Genomic DNA, 16,718 nt, shown 5'->3' with positions numbered 1-16,718 from the left:
TTGTGTGCTGTCATGGATGCAACCAGCGTGTATATAAAGGCTGCAGGGTCACAGAATTCTACAGAAAGAAGGCTCTTCTTGTATTCCTATATTTTTATTTTACAGGATTTATATAGTGGCAACAGTTTGCACAGCGTTTTATATAAAAGGAAACAATTACAAACAGGACAGTAAGAATACAATTAACCACTGGCCGACCAGGCTTTTTCCAGAAAGTTTAAATCAGTTATTTTTTCTAGAAAATTACATATAACCTCCAAACATTATACATTTTTTTAGCAGAGACCCTAGGGAATAAAATGGGGATCGTTGCAATTTTTTGTCATACGGTATTTGCCCAGTGTTTTTGCAAACGCAATTTTTTTGGAAAAGATACATTTTAATGAATTTTAAAAAATACAAAAACGCAAACGTTACCCCAATTTCTTGTATAATGTGAAATATGATGTTACGCTGAGTAAATAGATACCCAACTTGTCACGCTTTAAAATTGCACACACTCGTGGAATGGCGACTTTGACTTAAAAACCTCCACAGGCAAGGTTTTAAAATGTTTTACAGGTTACCTGTTTAGGGTTACAGAGGAGTTCTAGCGCTAGAATTATGACTCTCGCTCTAATGTTCACGGCGATTTCTCACATGTGTGGTTCGAATACAGTTTACGTATGCGTGCACGACTTACGTATACGTTTGCTTCTGCGTGCAAGCACGGAGGGATAGGGGGCGCTTTAATTTTTTTATTATTATTATTTATTTTACTTTTTGATTTAGATTTTTGCACTGTCCCTCTGTTTCTGTTTTGTTTTTTTATCACTTTTACTGCTATTACAGGGAATGTGAACATCCCTTGTATTAGAAATAAGGATGACATGTCCTCTTTATGAAGAGATCTTGGGTCAAAAAGACCCCAAATTTCTTCTTTGCCTTTAAAAGCAAAAGATCAAAAAAAACTTTTTTTTAATCTTTCACTTTAAAAAAAAAAAAAAAAAAAAAAAAAAAAGGATCTTCCAGCCTGGATCGGAAGTGCCGTCATGACGTCGCTCCGGCCTCTTCAGGAACCATTCCAGTGGCTAATAAGCTGCTCAGACCGGTTTCCTGAGAAAGCCGGTAACCTGCTGAGAAAAAAAACAGTACCAGGGTTATGGATGATATCTTCAGCCATATTCCCGGTAACCCACAACGTGTGTGTATAATATATATATATATATATATATATATATATATATATATATATATATATATATATATACACACACACACATACACACACACACTGTACGTATTTTGGTCGGCAAATTTAAATAGAAGAGAGTTAAAGAAAAAGAATTAAATTCAGTTTTGTCGATTTTCATACAGAAGTGTAATATATTATGTATGACAGGCAGGTAGGTGGCTTAATAAAAGCTCCCCGCTGGCCATACAAAAACAATGTCATCCTTAAAAAAAAATGAATTTTAAGAAGGTTCATTCGATTTTCTAATCGTTAGTCGGGTCAAATCAACGGTCGTTTTCGACCACAGTGATGGAAAAATCGAAGGAGCAGAATAGAAAACTTCTTGGTCAAAGGAATTTTCAGACAGTGTATGTGGTTTTCGTTCAGAAATTACATTCATTTTAAAACTAAAATGTTAAAAGCAAGGGAAATTTTCTTTCATACAGCGAATGTACATAGATTTTTCGTAATGAATATTCTCGTCCGAAAATCTATACGTGTATGGCCACAGCATAGGGTTCGGTTCACACCTATGCAGTTTGCTTTTAATCCGTTTCTGCAGTGCTTTTTGTTGTGCGTTTTTACACACGCAATTTTGCTGCAATTTGCCTTTTGCATTTTTTATGCTTTTTTTTTGCCCAATTTGTTGTTGGGCAGAGTAAAAAACGCATATCGCGACAACGCACTACATGCTTTTCTGAACCTTCTCCATTGGAGTCTATTGAACCAAAAAAGCACCCTTTTGCATTGAAGAAAGTCCTCAACCATTACCGGACTTGCTCACGCTGTTATGCGTCGGCACTTTGAAGAGGGATATCGTTGTTATGGCAGCAGCTAGATACCATAACCCTGGTATCCTCTTCTTCAGCGAGCGGTCCGGTTTCCGATAAAAGTGGTCTCTGTGGCGGATTCGCCGCAAGAACACTTTTATCGAGGCGGGAGAAGGGGCCCCCCTCCCACCGTGCTCCATTGTCCACCGCCACTGACCGGAGCCGCCGGAGGCGATCGGATCCTTTCTCGGTGTTAGGCATGGAGACGTGTGAGGGGAAGATGGCCCCCACCTGTCTCCATACCATTGCAGGGCAGAAGCGATGTCAAAACGTCACTTCTGCCTATAGCTCTTAAAGGGACATTTTTTTTTTTTAAATTTCAAACAACCAATTTTTTTTTTTTTTTAATTGCATTTTAGTGTAAATATGAGCTCTGGGGTCTTTTTCACACCAGAGCTCATATTTAAGTGGTCTTGTCATGCTTTTTTCTATTACAAGGGATGTTTTAGGAATACAAGTGATACCATTTTTTTTTCAAAGAATAGTGTAAAAATAAAAAGTAAAATAAATAAGAAAAAAAACATTTAATGTGGCACATCCTGCCAGAAGCAAAACGCGTACGTGAGTAGTGCCCGCATATGAAAACGGTGTTCAAACCACACATGTGAGGTATCCCCGCGATTGTTAGAGCGAGAGCAATAATTCTAGCCCTAGATCTCCTCAGTAGCTCAAAATATGCAACCTGTAGAATTTTTTTAAACATCGCCTATGGAGATTTTTAGGGGTAAAAGTTTGAGCGGGCGCAATTTTGAAGCGTGACATGTTGGGTATCAATTTACTTGGCCTAACATTATCTTTCACAGTATACAAAAAAAATTGGGCTAACTTTACTGTTGCCATATTTTTTAATGGAAAAAAAGTATTTTTTTTTTTCAAAAAAGTGCGCTTGTAAGACCGCTTCGCAAATACGGTGTGACAGAAAGTATTGCAACGACCACCATTTTATTCTATAGGGTGTTAGAAAAAAAAAATTGTAATGTTTGGGGGTTCTAAGTAATTTTCCAGCAAAAAAAAAGGTTTTTAACTTGTAAACACCAAATCTCAGAAAAAAGCTCAGTCCTTAAAGTGACAGTAAGTGTCGGTTCACACTGAGGCAGCACGACTTGCAGCGCGACTGCCTCAGGCGACCTGGACACAACAGGAGCGGCGACTTGCAAAACGACTTCTGTACAGAAGTCAATGCAAGTCGCCCCCAAAGTCGTACAGGAACCTTTTTATAAGTCGGAGCGACACAAAGAATGGTTCCATTGTACAGAACGGAACGCTACTTGTCAGGCGGCTAAGTCGCCTGACAAGTCGTCCCAGTGTGAACCGGCACTAAAGGTTTGATTTTTATTAAAATAACAAACATGTCATACTTACCTCCACTGTGCAGCTTGTTTTGCACAGAGTGGCCCCGAATGGCAATTTCTGGGGTTCCCCGGTGGCTCTCCTAAGCTCCTCCCCGTCTCAGATAACCCCCTGGGAGAAGCGCTCTCCCGGGGGGTTACCTTGCGAGTGCACTCCCGTGTCCTGCATTCAGCATCCATAGCCTCCGAGTGCAGGACTCGGCCCTGCCCGCCGTCGCCCGCATCATTGGATTTGATTGACAGCAGCGCCAAGAAGAGCCGAGAAGCCCGGGGAACAATCGAGAGCGGGATCGAGCGCGGGGGGGCTGGGGGGCAGGTAATCATCAGATGTTTTTTTACCTTAATGCATACAATGCATTAAGGTGAAAAAACATGAACCTTTACAACCCCTTTAAAGTGATTGTAAGGGTATTTTTTTTTTTAAATAACAAACATGTAATACTTTCCTCCACTGTGCAGCGTGGGGGAAGCATCCATAGAGGCCATAGAGGCCGAATCAAGGACTCGGTCCTGCCCCCCCCCATTGGATTTAATTGACAGCAGTGGGAGCCAATGGCTGCGCTGTTATCAATCTATCCAATCAAGAGTCGGGAGCCCATGGAGGGAGAGATAGCGCGTCCCCGCCGACTGAATGAAGGGGTTCGGTAAGTAAAACGGAGGCCGGTGGTTGCCAGGTGTTTTTTCACCTTAATACATAGGATGCATTAAGGTGAAAAAACACGAACCTTTACAACCCCTTTAAGTGGTTAAACCCTTTCCAAATACGCAGTGGCTGAAAAAAGCATAGATGTGAACATGTCCCATAGAAAACCGTGTTAAATGAACTGTAGTGCAATTCTGCAAAAAGCACCAAAAATGCTTAGGTGTGAACCAGGCCTAAGATGTCTAGTAGAAGCAGCATGCCTTTTTTTTGCATCACCTGTAATAGTGGGGTTAAAAAACTAAAATTAGCCCTATATAGTACAAAAGAACAGATAATCGCTACTATAAGGGGTTCATGTATACTGTGAAACTCTGCCCAAGATAGGATATAATTCACCTCTCTCTGGGCTGCACAACTTCTTGTGCCCCCTTGGTGATTGATATAGGCCATTGCTGTGGAATTGTCGAGTTGAATCCTGGCAGGACAATTCCGTAAACTGAATGTTCAGGCCCTCAGGACCAAGTGCTCTGTCTGAATTTCTAGAATGTTAATGGGCAAGGCCATTTCTGATCAGGGCCACTTCTCTTGGACAGTTGCCTCTTCCAGGACTGCTCCCCAACCCAAAAAAAGGTTGGCATATGTTGTTACCACTTCCCAGGTAACTGAAGGAAGGATTTTCCCCTTTGCAGATTTTTGGTTATTAACCATAAACTGAGGCTCCGGCGCACCTTTGGAGTCAGACACATTGGGAAATCTAGAGCTTGAACCCTTTTGTTCCGCACCAATAGGATACTGTTTTGCAGCAGTTTCGAATGAAACTGAGCATAAGGAATGGCCTCGAATGAAGCCACCATCTTTTCCAACAACCTCATGCAAAGCTGAATAAAAGAATTCATCTTGTTCGACCACCCGAATCAGTTCCTTTATGGCGCTGATCTTTGCCTGGGGCAAGAATATCCTTTTGTGGGTGTATCTATGATCTGACCCAAGTATTTTAGCCTTCTTCATGGTTTTAAGGAAGATTTCTTCTATCAAGAACAGATCGTCTAGGTAAACTATAATCATTATACCTTGGGCCCTTAATCTGGCTAGAGGAGGGGCCAGAACCTTTGTAAACACTCAAGGTGCAGTAGCTAGACCGAAAAGAAGAGCTACACGCTGAAAATGAAGATTTTCTACCTTGAAAAGTAGATATTACTGGTGAGAGAGGAAATAGGCACATGGAGGTATGCATCTTTGATGTTGATTGACGCCAGAAGTTCTCCTCCTTGTAGGATAGAAACAACTGATTGGATTGACTCCATGCAAAAAAGAGCGGTTATATTCAGGAATCGAATTCGATTTTGAGATCCAAAATGTCCATTCGGTTTTGGCACTGTAAAAAAAGGTTTGAACCAAACCCCAACCCCTGCTCTTACATGGGGACCACCATGATCACTTTTTGCCAAAAGATGGTCCAATGCTTAAAAGAAAGACTTTTTTCTCTGTATCCTTAGGAACGTTTGATCTGAGAAAACGAGGAGACGGGAACTCTTGGAACTCCAGTTTGTACCCTGGAGCAATTGAGGAAGTCTCCCATCTGTCTCGACACTCCCAAGACCTCTTTTGTCCCTGGGGTTGACCCTGGGGATTACCTTTTGAACTTGACGGCAGAGGCCATTGTGACTGCCTGGAAAGTACACACCCCAAGGTATTTGCTAAGAGGCATAGTGAGTATTTTGCAGCTCTCATTTGTTTTGGAAAATGAAGAAAGAAAAGGAAAATTTATTTTTTCTTTTTTCAAAACTTTGTGACAAAAAGCGAGATCTGCAAAATACTCAACATGCCTCTCAGCAAATACCTTGGGGTGTTTACTTTCCAAAATTGGGTCATCGGGGGGGGGTTGTGCTATCTGGGCATTTCATGGCCTCCGAAACTGTGATAGGTACTGAGGAGTGAAATCAAAAAAGTTTACGTCCTTAGAAATCCTGAAGGCGGTGATTGGTTTTCGGGGTCCTGTACGTGGCTAGGCTCCCACGCATGTGGTATCCCCGTACTCTGGAGAAGCAACACAATGTATTTTGGAGTGTAATTTCACATATACCCATGGCATGTGTAAGCAATATATAATTTCATTGACAACTTTATGCAAAAAAAAATTTTTATTTTGTTTTTTTTTTTTTCAAATCACTTGTGACAAAAAAATAAAACATTTAATGTGCTCAACATTCCTCTCAGCAAACTCCTTGGGGTGTCTACTTTTCTGGGGGGGGGGGGGGTTGTTGTACTGCCCTGCCATTTTAGCACCTCAAGAAATTAGACAGGCAGTCATAAACTAAAAGCTACGTAAATTCCAGAAAATGTACCCTAGTTTGTAGACGCTAACTTTTGCGCAAACCAATAAATATACGCTTATTGAATTTTATTTTTGGCTGAATACATTTTGGCCCAAAATGTATGACTAAAATTGAGTTTATTGTATTTTTTTTTTATAACAGAAAGTAGAAAATATCATTTTTTTTCAAAATTTTTGGTTTTTTCGTTTATATAGCAAAAAATAAAAACCGCAGAGGTGATCAAATACCACCAAAAGAAAGCTCTATTTGTGGGAAAAAAATGACGTAAATTTCATTTGGGTACAGCATTGCATGACCGCGCAATTACCAGTTGAAGCAGCGCAGTGCCAAATTGTAAAAAATGCTCTGGTCATTAAGGTGGCAAATCTTTCCGGGCCTGACGTAGTTAACTAGGGGTTAGACATGAAGGGTGGAAAGGAGATAAAAAATCTTTTATATTAAAGTAGTACTAAAAGCTTAATTTTATTATTTTTTTTTATGGATATGATCATTTTAAATATAATGCACAATACTGGTACAAATGTACTTTAAATGTAATTGTATTGCCTTCTATTACCTCCAGACTATCAGCCTCCACCTTCTCTGGGTTCAGATGCTGATCTCCCCTGCACAGTCTTTAAAGTGATTTTTTTTTTTTTTTTAAACAACAAACATGTTATACTTGCCTGCTTTTACTTATACTTACCTGCTCTGTGTAATGGTTTTGCGCAGAGCCACCCTGATTCTCCTTTTCTGGGGTCCTCCTCCTGCCTTCAGGTTGCCCCAGTAGCAAGCTGCAAATTATAGTATAGGGAGGCCCTATAGCAAGGTAAAAAAAAAAAAAAAAAAAAAAACTTCTGCCTTTTTAACCACTCACTTCCCGCCCAGGACTACATGTCCCATAAAGCATTGCTTCTCACACATTCACATTCATAAGTTCTCAGGCACTTACTACCCTGTTTCCCCGAAAATAAGACCTAGCATGATTGTCAGTAATGGCTGCAATATAAGCCCTACCCCACAAATAAGCTCTACCCTGTTTCCCCGAAAATAACCCCTACCCTGAAAATAAGACCTACAATGACTTTAACTAGGGCTTATTTGGGGGGTAGGGCTTATATTGCAGCCATCACCGGCAATCACGCTAGGTCTTATTTTCGGGGAAACAGGGTAACATGCTTGGATGGTGTACTGAGCGGTATGTGTGCTGCACTGTGTCTTCTGATATGTAAACAAATAATGCATTCTGTATGCAGGCCAACTAATTGGCTGGCCAATTAATCGACTATGAAAATAGTTGACAACTATTTTCATAATCGATTAGTTATCGATTCATTGTTTCGGCCCATCCACCCCAGCAACATTATTCCACGTGACGGATGCAAACCTGGAATGATGGAGGCCTTAGCAGCCACCTTCTTCCCATGCACCCATCTCCCCACCCATTCTTCCTTCTCTTCACCTTCTCCCCATTCATTCTTTCATCGCCCCCTACTTCCCCCTCCCATTTTGGCCTCAACCCTTATCCTCTTTCTATCCTTCCCATCCTCCTTCCTCCACCCCTTCTTCCTTCCCTACACCCACCTAACCCCCCCCCCCTCATTCTTCCATCCCCTACTTCTCCCCTACCCATCCCCCCCCCCCCCCACTTGTCGCTTTATTCCCTATGCCTCTCCTTTCTACCCTTCCCTCCCTCCACACCTTCACCCTCACCTACTCATTGCTTCTTCCATCATCCAGACTCTCCTTTTTCCTACCTCACCACCCCCACCACTTCTTCTGCCTCCCTCCATCACTTCTCCCCCCCTGACCCCCTTCTCCCCTCCATCACTTCTCCCCCCCGACCCCCTTCTCCCCTCTATCACTTCTCCTCATCTACCGTTCTTCTTCCCTCACCCCCTTTTACCAACCCTTCACCTCCATTCTCCCGTCCGACATGCCTTCATTCCTCCCCACCCTTCTCCCCCTTGCCCCCCCCCCTCTATCTTCTTCGCTCTCCTTTCAATCCCCCCCCCCCCCTTCTCCCCTTCCACTAACCTTCTTCCCTTCCCCCCCGCCTCCTACTCTCTACCTCATCACTCACCCTCTCCTTCTTCCTCTTCTTCTAATTCTTTTGGGTCTATCCCATCAGCTCTCTTCCACCCCATCAATAGTCCCCTCTCCTCCCCTTCACGTCCATCCTCACCTTTTTTCTCTTCTATTCCCTCTGTTTCCATTCTCTCTCTCCCTCTCTCTCTTCTCCCCGCTCAATAGTTCTCTCTCCACCCCTTCCACTTCACGTCCACCCTCTCATCCTCACCCTTCTCTCCCCTCCATAGTCTCCCTACCCAATCTTCAAATTTGGAAATAGGACAGGAAGTGAAGGAAATCTCTCCAGCTAGGACACTGATGGCAAAAAAGTTGAGAATTTATAAACAGATTAATTTATAAATGATTAGTCAAAACAAGTGGTTTTCATTCATCACTACTTTTCAATTATGCCAGCAATTTAACAAAACAGATGCAAAATTTAGAAACTGCTGAAAAGTTTAGTGCACTATAGCACTTTTAGTGGTATCTTTTCTACAGGTTTATATATCATACCAAAAAGAGGGACAACTGAGGAGGAAATATGGATAGAGAGATTCAATTCCAAAAGAATTCTTGGCTGTGTTCACAAATGTCTGACACAGATCAGACCTTAATTGTCAGTGTTGCATTCTGATTACTAAGAGAGAGGAGTCTAAGGAAATGCTTCCTCCTGCCTGTGTTCTGTCAGAATCGGTGACCCATCAGATTAGTTCACGGAAGTGACGTTCCGTCAGCTGCACATGCGTTCCACCGCTACCAGGTTTACTAATCTGACAGAACACCTGCAGTCAGAAGACGGCAGCGCACATCTTACTACACCAAGCTACGTCTTGAATTTCAGGGTAATTTTAGCAATAAAGTAAGCGTATAAAAATAAATCTAGTACATTGACATCTATGATGCTGTTTTGATGTTACATTTTGAAAGAAGCACCAGCAGTAGGAAGGTGGCGGAGGCCATGTTGCACCGCACACTGCTCAGCGCTAAACCTTTAGGCTTTAAAAATTAAACATCCAAACAGCATCACAGATGTCAATATACTATTTTATTTATATACGCTTACTTTATTGCTCAAATTACCCTGAAATTCAAGACATAGCTGGGTGTAGTAAGATGTGCGCTGCCGTCTTCTGACTGCAGATGTTCTGTCAGATTAGCAAACCTGGTAGCGGAGGAATGCATGCGCAGCTGACGGAACGTCACTTCCGTGAACTGATCTGACGGGTTGCCGATTCTGACGGACCACCTGCAGCAAACTGATGACATCCTTGTAGCCCCAGTTGCAGCCTCCCACCCCATTATTTGCTACAATGTTACAGTCTGATCACCGAGGGAGAGGAGACTGAGGAAACACTTCCTAGTGCCTGCAGCAAACTTATGACATCATCTCAGGCCCAGCTGCAGCCTCTTACCCTGTAATTTGCTACAAAATTACAATGTTGCAGTCTGATCACTGGGAGAGAGGAGACTGAGAAAATGCTTCATCCTGCCCACAGTTGATGGCATCTCCTCAGCCTAGACAAAGTCACTTGGATGGCTTTTTAGAGTTTTTGAAAAATGATATAATTGCTGTATACACTGCAACATATCAGGAATTAATTTATGTGGACTTGTAAAGTTACTAAAAAGTTCACTTTAACCACCTGCCGCCCACCATATCGTCAAATGATCTCATTCTGGGATAACATCATGACGTCATCTCACTCTTGCCGCGCTTGCGTGCACGTGGGGGAGCGCAGCGCGGCGATCGTGCTGCACTCTGTCCCTTGGACATGACAAGAGCCGATGACAAAGCTCTTTACTCATGTGATCAGCTGTGCCCAATCACAGCTGATCACATATAAACAAGGAAATGCCGGTCATTGGCATTCCTTAACTTACACTGACAGCGTTTGAGGAGAGGAGAGCTGATCAGCGGCATTTCCCCACAGGGGAGATCTTCACAGACAATCAGGGCAGAAAATGCATCTAGCGCCTTGAGGCGATTCAGTTCGCATTTGCAGCGCTTTACAAATCATTCATTCATTCAGGGCATTGATTATCAGTTCAGCCCCAACAGTGCCCAGCAGTGATGCCACTCAGTGCTGTCTTACGGTGCCCATCAATGAAGCCTCATCAGCGCATATCAGTGAAGGAGAGAAAATAATTATTTACAACATTTTATAAGAGAAACTTAGAAAAACTTTTTTGTCTATGGATGCCGATTTGGGAGCACACCCGCACAGGTCCTGCCTAGGAATACAGTTTGCTGAAGGGGCACCTCGGAGAAGAGGAGGAGCAGAGAGCATCGGTGGGGGTCCCCAGAAGAGGAGGATCGGGGCTGCTCTGTGTAATAACATAGCAGGCAAGTATAACTTCTTTTTTTTAAGAAAAATACATTTGTCTTTAGAACCACTTTAATCTTCCAGGGTCTCCAGCCCTAGGCTCTCCTTGCCCACCCTGGAGGTTTGATTGTTTCTGCCCACCACTGGGTGTTCCCACTCCCACCTTCAAAACTGAGCCCAAAATATTGTGCTTGAGCATGATGATGCATTCACTTAATGAATCACTGTGGAGAGCCCCAGGATCCTGTCGTTATGCACAGAAACCATGGATCTCTGTGTACTTGGAAAGCACCTGTAGTTTTTTTTAGATTGTAAGCTCTCACAAGCAGGGCCCTGCTTATTTTTTTTTTCTTGTACTATAACTTTACTGTCTCCCTTTACTTTGTAAAGCACTGCGGAAACTGTTGGCACTATAGAATCTTGAATAATAATAATTTGTATAACCCACTTCCAGTGAACTAAACAACCTGTTTTGGGTGGACTGACCTTTTCTTGGTCTGTATACTCACTAAATCAGCATTACCAGCTGCTTGGAAGGAGGCATTGTGGGTATTTAGTGTCTGCTGGGTTTTAAACACACTCTTGCCCTTTTTTGATATAAAGCTATTTAGCAACTCATGATTTACTCCCTGTAGTTCAACAGAGGTTATCTATTCATTTTTGCTCTCTCCATTCAGTTCTCTTATGACTATTGAAAAACTCTCCATGAGCCCAGGTTCACACGGACTGCAGAAATGAAATCGTGGGAGTTCAGCTGAACTTGCAGGATTTCATTCCCGCATGTCAGTCCCGACTTTGGGGGCGATTTCAGAGACATCTGTGCAGGTTTCTGCACAGATGTCAAAGGAAATCGCACCCTGAAATCGCCAAAAGTAGTACAGAAACGACTTTTGGGAATCGACGTCGCACCGATTCAGACACTGCCATTGCCGGCAATTGCCTCCGGTTTGGCATGCGATTTGACATGCCAAATCGCATCAATGTGAACCAGGACTAAAAAATAGGATATTTAGGCCTAGCTCACACTGGCTGTGGAGTAGTGGGAAAAAAACAGGTGGTTGATTTGTGTTTTTGCTGGCTACCTTCAAATTTACATGGCATTCAGAGGGGTGAGTTTACATTACCATGATGGTCTGCGGACACGGCTGCGTCATGGAAATACATGTAAACTCTCTCTCTGCAGATAAAAAAAACAGGCAATCAAGAGGCAGAAGTGTCATCTCTTCAATGCCTATAAATTGGCTATCAACTGGGGTCTAAAAAGCTATCCACTGTGGAACGTTTTTTTAGAACACGGTAAAGTCTGCCACCTGTGTTGAAGGAGACTTTTTTGATATGAAGTTGCTGATTACAACTCCCCCTTGACATATGTACACTGGATTACCTGTGCCTTCCTTCCTGTTTTCACATGTTTTCATGCCAGCCATTCTCAACCATGGTTGCTGCAGAGGTTGTTGGGGGATCCTCCAGCTGTGGCTGACTGATCTCCCATCTGATGTGCCAGTGGCATGATACCAGTTAACTTTATGGGCAAATACAGATGGCTGTGAAAAACGCAGCGTTTTTACTAGTGTTTGTCTATGTATTATTTTCTATGGGCCCATACACACAACTGAGCAACAATCAGTAAACGTGCTGCATTTTGATCGATAAGAAAAAATAAACACAAAAAATCTGTGCCCGACTCTCTGCGTATAGGCAGTATTTTATGCTGTATGCATTTGTGCTAACATTTACTTGCTTATATCGCAAATGTGCTCTATTGTAGTGCAAGTGCTGCCGGCATCCTAGAAACAGAAGGGCGCCAGGCAGCTGCCTTCAGAAGTCTCCTGTGTCCTAGCAACAGAGGATTCTAGCTGGCTTCCTTGAGAATCTGCCTGTATTCTAGCAAGGGAAGGATGCCAGGCACCAAAAACCGCTTGTATTCTAGTAACAAAAAATGCTAGGTGGTAATAGCAGCCTGTGTCCTAGCAACAGTGGACTCTAGGTGGCTTCCTTGAGAAGCTGCCTGTATCCTAGCAAAGGAAGGACACTAGATGGCAATATCCATCTGTGCCCCAGCATGCTAGGTGGCAATATCCACCTGTGCCCTAGCAACAAAGGATGTTAGGTGGCATTATTCACGTGTGCCCTAGCAACAAAGGATGCTAGGTGGCATTATCCACCTGCGCCCTAGCAGCAAAGGATGCCAAGTGGCAATAGCCACCTGGGTCTTAGCAACAGAGAACTCTAGGTGGCTTCCTCAATAAGCTGCCTGTATCCTAGCAACAGACGGATGCAGGACACCAATAGCCGCTCGTATCCTAGTAACAGAAAATGCTAGGTGACAATAGCAGCCTGCTTCCTAGCAACAATGGACTCTAGGTGGCTTCCTTGAGGAGCTGCCTGTATCCTAGCAAAGGAAAGATACTGGGCTGCAGTGCCCATGTAAACTGAACATATGTAATCGTTACTCAATAATTACATGTGTACAAAGCACTTTTTTTTTGCAAGATTGTGCTACCAAGAACCTGCAACCAATTGGCATGTTTTCATACAGCTGTGTGCCAGAGCCCTTTAGCTGTCTGTAAGAGTGGCATTCTTCCCCATGACCACTAAAGTAAGGGGCATTTTTCCACAAACACCCCCAATAAAATGTGTCTAGCAGGAGTTCTTCTAGACTTAAAAATTGATTCAAGGCTTCTTCCGGGGTAAAAGGTTGAGAACGGCTGCTTCAAGCTCTAGTAATTTTCCTTTAAAGGGCGAACACCCCCATGTGCTTGGCTGGAGTACCCCCTGGGGTTTATGTCCAGTGGTTGAAGAACTGATGTTAAAGAACTCTCTGTCCTCCACGGAGTATAAAAGAGCTACGGGACTCAGAGAAAGCTCAGTCAGATTTATGGGGAGAGAGGGAGAGCCCCTGCAGACTGGGGAACAAAGAGCAGATTAGGGAAGTATAATACAGCTATTGTGTGCGGCTCAGGAGAAGACCAGGACCTCTGATTACATTCTAAGAACAGAAAATCTACCTTCACAAAATACGATCTGGGCAATTATTGCTTATTTCACCATTATGTTTATTTAGACAAATTCAACAGTTCTTTAGGTAGTACAAGAATCCTTCATATCAGTCCCTTCTGCTCATAAAACTGCCTGCTATCCCTGGCAGAGGTCCATAGACACAAACAATTCCACAGCAGGCTGACTGATCACAAGACAATAAACACAGCTCTATGTTTTGTGGCTTGCAGTAGGAGGGCACCTACACAAACATCGGAAGAGCACCCTATACTGGTGAGAAGGCGGGGCGTTGGCCTGGTCCAATCAGAGAACACCTTGTACTCATTGAAAAAATGAAAAGGTGTTCTGTGAATGGTGGCTGTGCTGAGCGAGCAACCCCCTGTGGTAAGAGTGCAGTGGGGAAGCCACTTGCGCAGGGCCCAGAAGATTGTGGCTATCACTGTAAGGGCTCATTTACAAGAGCGATGCCCTCTGATGAGCAATTTGCGGTGGATCATCTGACAGACGGTGAAAAGGTGATATGTTGCCTCTTTACTACCTGGTTTAACTCTACAATAGCTGCACTACCGTGGTGCAACTAGTCGTGTTCAGCAGCGGCACTGCCCTTGACACGTTTTGCCATGTCCGAAGTATGTGTACAGCTGTGAGCAGATGTAAGTTAGTGTTCAGGTGGGAAGTCAAAATCGTGTCTCACCTCAAGTTGCAGCCCATTGATTTCAATGGCACTCATTCCAATCTATGTAACTTAATGTTTCTGCACTACTGTCTTGGGACTTGAGTGCCACGGTACAATTGTTGGCCAACCGAGTGTCTGATTTTTGTCTTAAGGGCGTGTGCCAGGATCTTGTCTTGCATACTAACGGTACGCAAATGTCGTGCAACAAACACGAATGTAGTGACGTACTACGAGGAATTTCAGCTCTTGAGCGCCACCCTTTGGGCCCCTTCTGCTAATTTCATGTTTGGTGAGCACTGATTCCGAGCATGCGTGTTTGTACTTTCAACTTTTGTGTGACAGATTTGTGTACTGACCATACAAAAATCTGACAACAGACCGTTGTCTGCTGAAAATTTACTAGCCTGCCATCCAACATTTGTTGGCCGAAAGTTGGAGCGTACTAATGGTCAGATTTTAGGACAACAGTCTGTCAACAGACAATCCCCTGCCAACAATCACATCGTGTGTACGAGGCTTAAGGGCCCTTGCTGCTACTCTGAAAAATAGGATTTTTATAACAGCTTACCTGTAAAATCCTTTTCTTTGAAGTACATCACGGGACACAGAGCCATAGTAGTTACTATGTGGGTTATAGGCCACCTTCAGGTGATGGACACTGGCACACCCTAAGACAAAAAGTCCACTCCCTATAAAACCCCTCCCACTACTGGGAGTACCTACGTTTTGTAGCAAAGCAATACACGTGTATACCAAGAAGGGAGGGACCTCTGTGTCCCGTGGTGTACTTCAAAGAAAAGGATTTTACAGGTAAGCTATTATAAAAATCCTATTTTCTTATCGTACATCACAGGACACAGAGCCATAGTAGTTACTATGTGGGATGTCCCATAGCAATGCCAACTGAAGGGAGGGAGACACAACAAAAGTAGGGCACTAAGAGACTAGGAGGACTTATACTGCAGCCTGCAGTACACTGCACCCAAAGGCGATATCCTCATGACCTTTTACATCTACTTGATAGAATCTGGTAAAATGTATGGACTGAAGACCAAGTTGCGGCCTTGCAGATCTGAGCCATGGAGTCTTGGTGATGCACTGCCCAAGAAACACTAACAGCCCTGGTGGAGTGCGCTTTAATGTGAAAAGGAGGAATTTTACTTTTTAAACCACTAGCTTGAACAATCACTTGACAAATCCATTTAGATATAGTAGATTTCTAAGCTGCCTGTCCTCTTTTAGGACTGTCTGGCAATATCAACAAAACATCTGTCTTACGAATCTGAGTGGTCACTTTCAAATAGACCTTGACCGCTCTCACCACATCAAGAGAACGTAGTGACTTTTCTTCCACAGAACGACGTTCTGGAAAAAATTAAGGCAGAACAACATCCTGGTTTAAATGAAAACCTGACACTACCTTCGGTAGGAAATTAGGATGAGGCTGCAATACAACCTTATCCTTATGAATAATCAAATATGGCTCTTTACAAGAAAGAACAGCCAACTCTGATACTCTTCTTGCAGAAGCTATGGCAACCAAGAATATTATTTTCCTCGTCAAGAGGACCAAGGGAATACCTCGCATTGGCTCAAAAGGCTGTTTTTGTAAAGCCGACAGGACTAAATTTAAGTCCCAAGGGTTTAGGGGTGACTTAACTGCCTTACCCCCTGAATAAAATTACGAACCAGAGAGTTTGAAGCAAGTGGTCGTTGAAAAAACACCGATAAGGCCGACCACTGGCCCTTGATAGTATTTAAGGCCAGCTTAATTTCTAATCCCATCTGTAGGAATTCAAGGATCCTACCTATGACATATTTTCTGGGGTGCCAATCCCTGTATTCACACCAGGAGACATATGCCTTCCAGACTCTATAGTATACGATTCTGAAGGCCAGCTTCCTAGCATTAACCAAAGTAGAAACTACTGAAGCTGACAGCCCACGGTCCTTTAGATTGTGGGTCTCAATAGTCAAATCGTTAATTTTAGCGTTTGTAAGGTAGGATGGAATACCGGACCTTGCGAGAGAAGGTCTGGCCACAGTGGTAGGGTCCAAGGGTCCCCTACCACCATCTTTATGATCTCAGCAAACCAAGATCTCCTGGGCCATGTTGGGGCCACCAGAATCACCTCCTTCCCTTCTTGCTTGATCCCGCGAAGAAGACGCAGAACAGGAGGGAATGCATAGATTAGTGAAAACTGATCCCACGGAAAGACCAAGGCATCTGTTCCATATGCCATTGGATCCCTTGTCCTTGACACAAAGTTGTCGATCTTGTTTTGAACCTGGACGCAA

The sequence above is a fragment of the Aquarana catesbeiana genome, linkage group LG12, assembly GCF_042186555.1.
Source record: "Aquarana catesbeiana isolate 2022-GZ linkage group LG12, ASM4218655v1, whole genome shotgun sequence".
In the NCBI taxonomy this organism is placed as follows: Eukaryota; Metazoa; Chordata; class Amphibia; order Anura; family Ranidae; genus Aquarana; species Aquarana catesbeiana.
The sequence above is the reverse complement of the archived record's forward strand: the minus strand, read 5'-3'. Positions refer to the sequence as shown.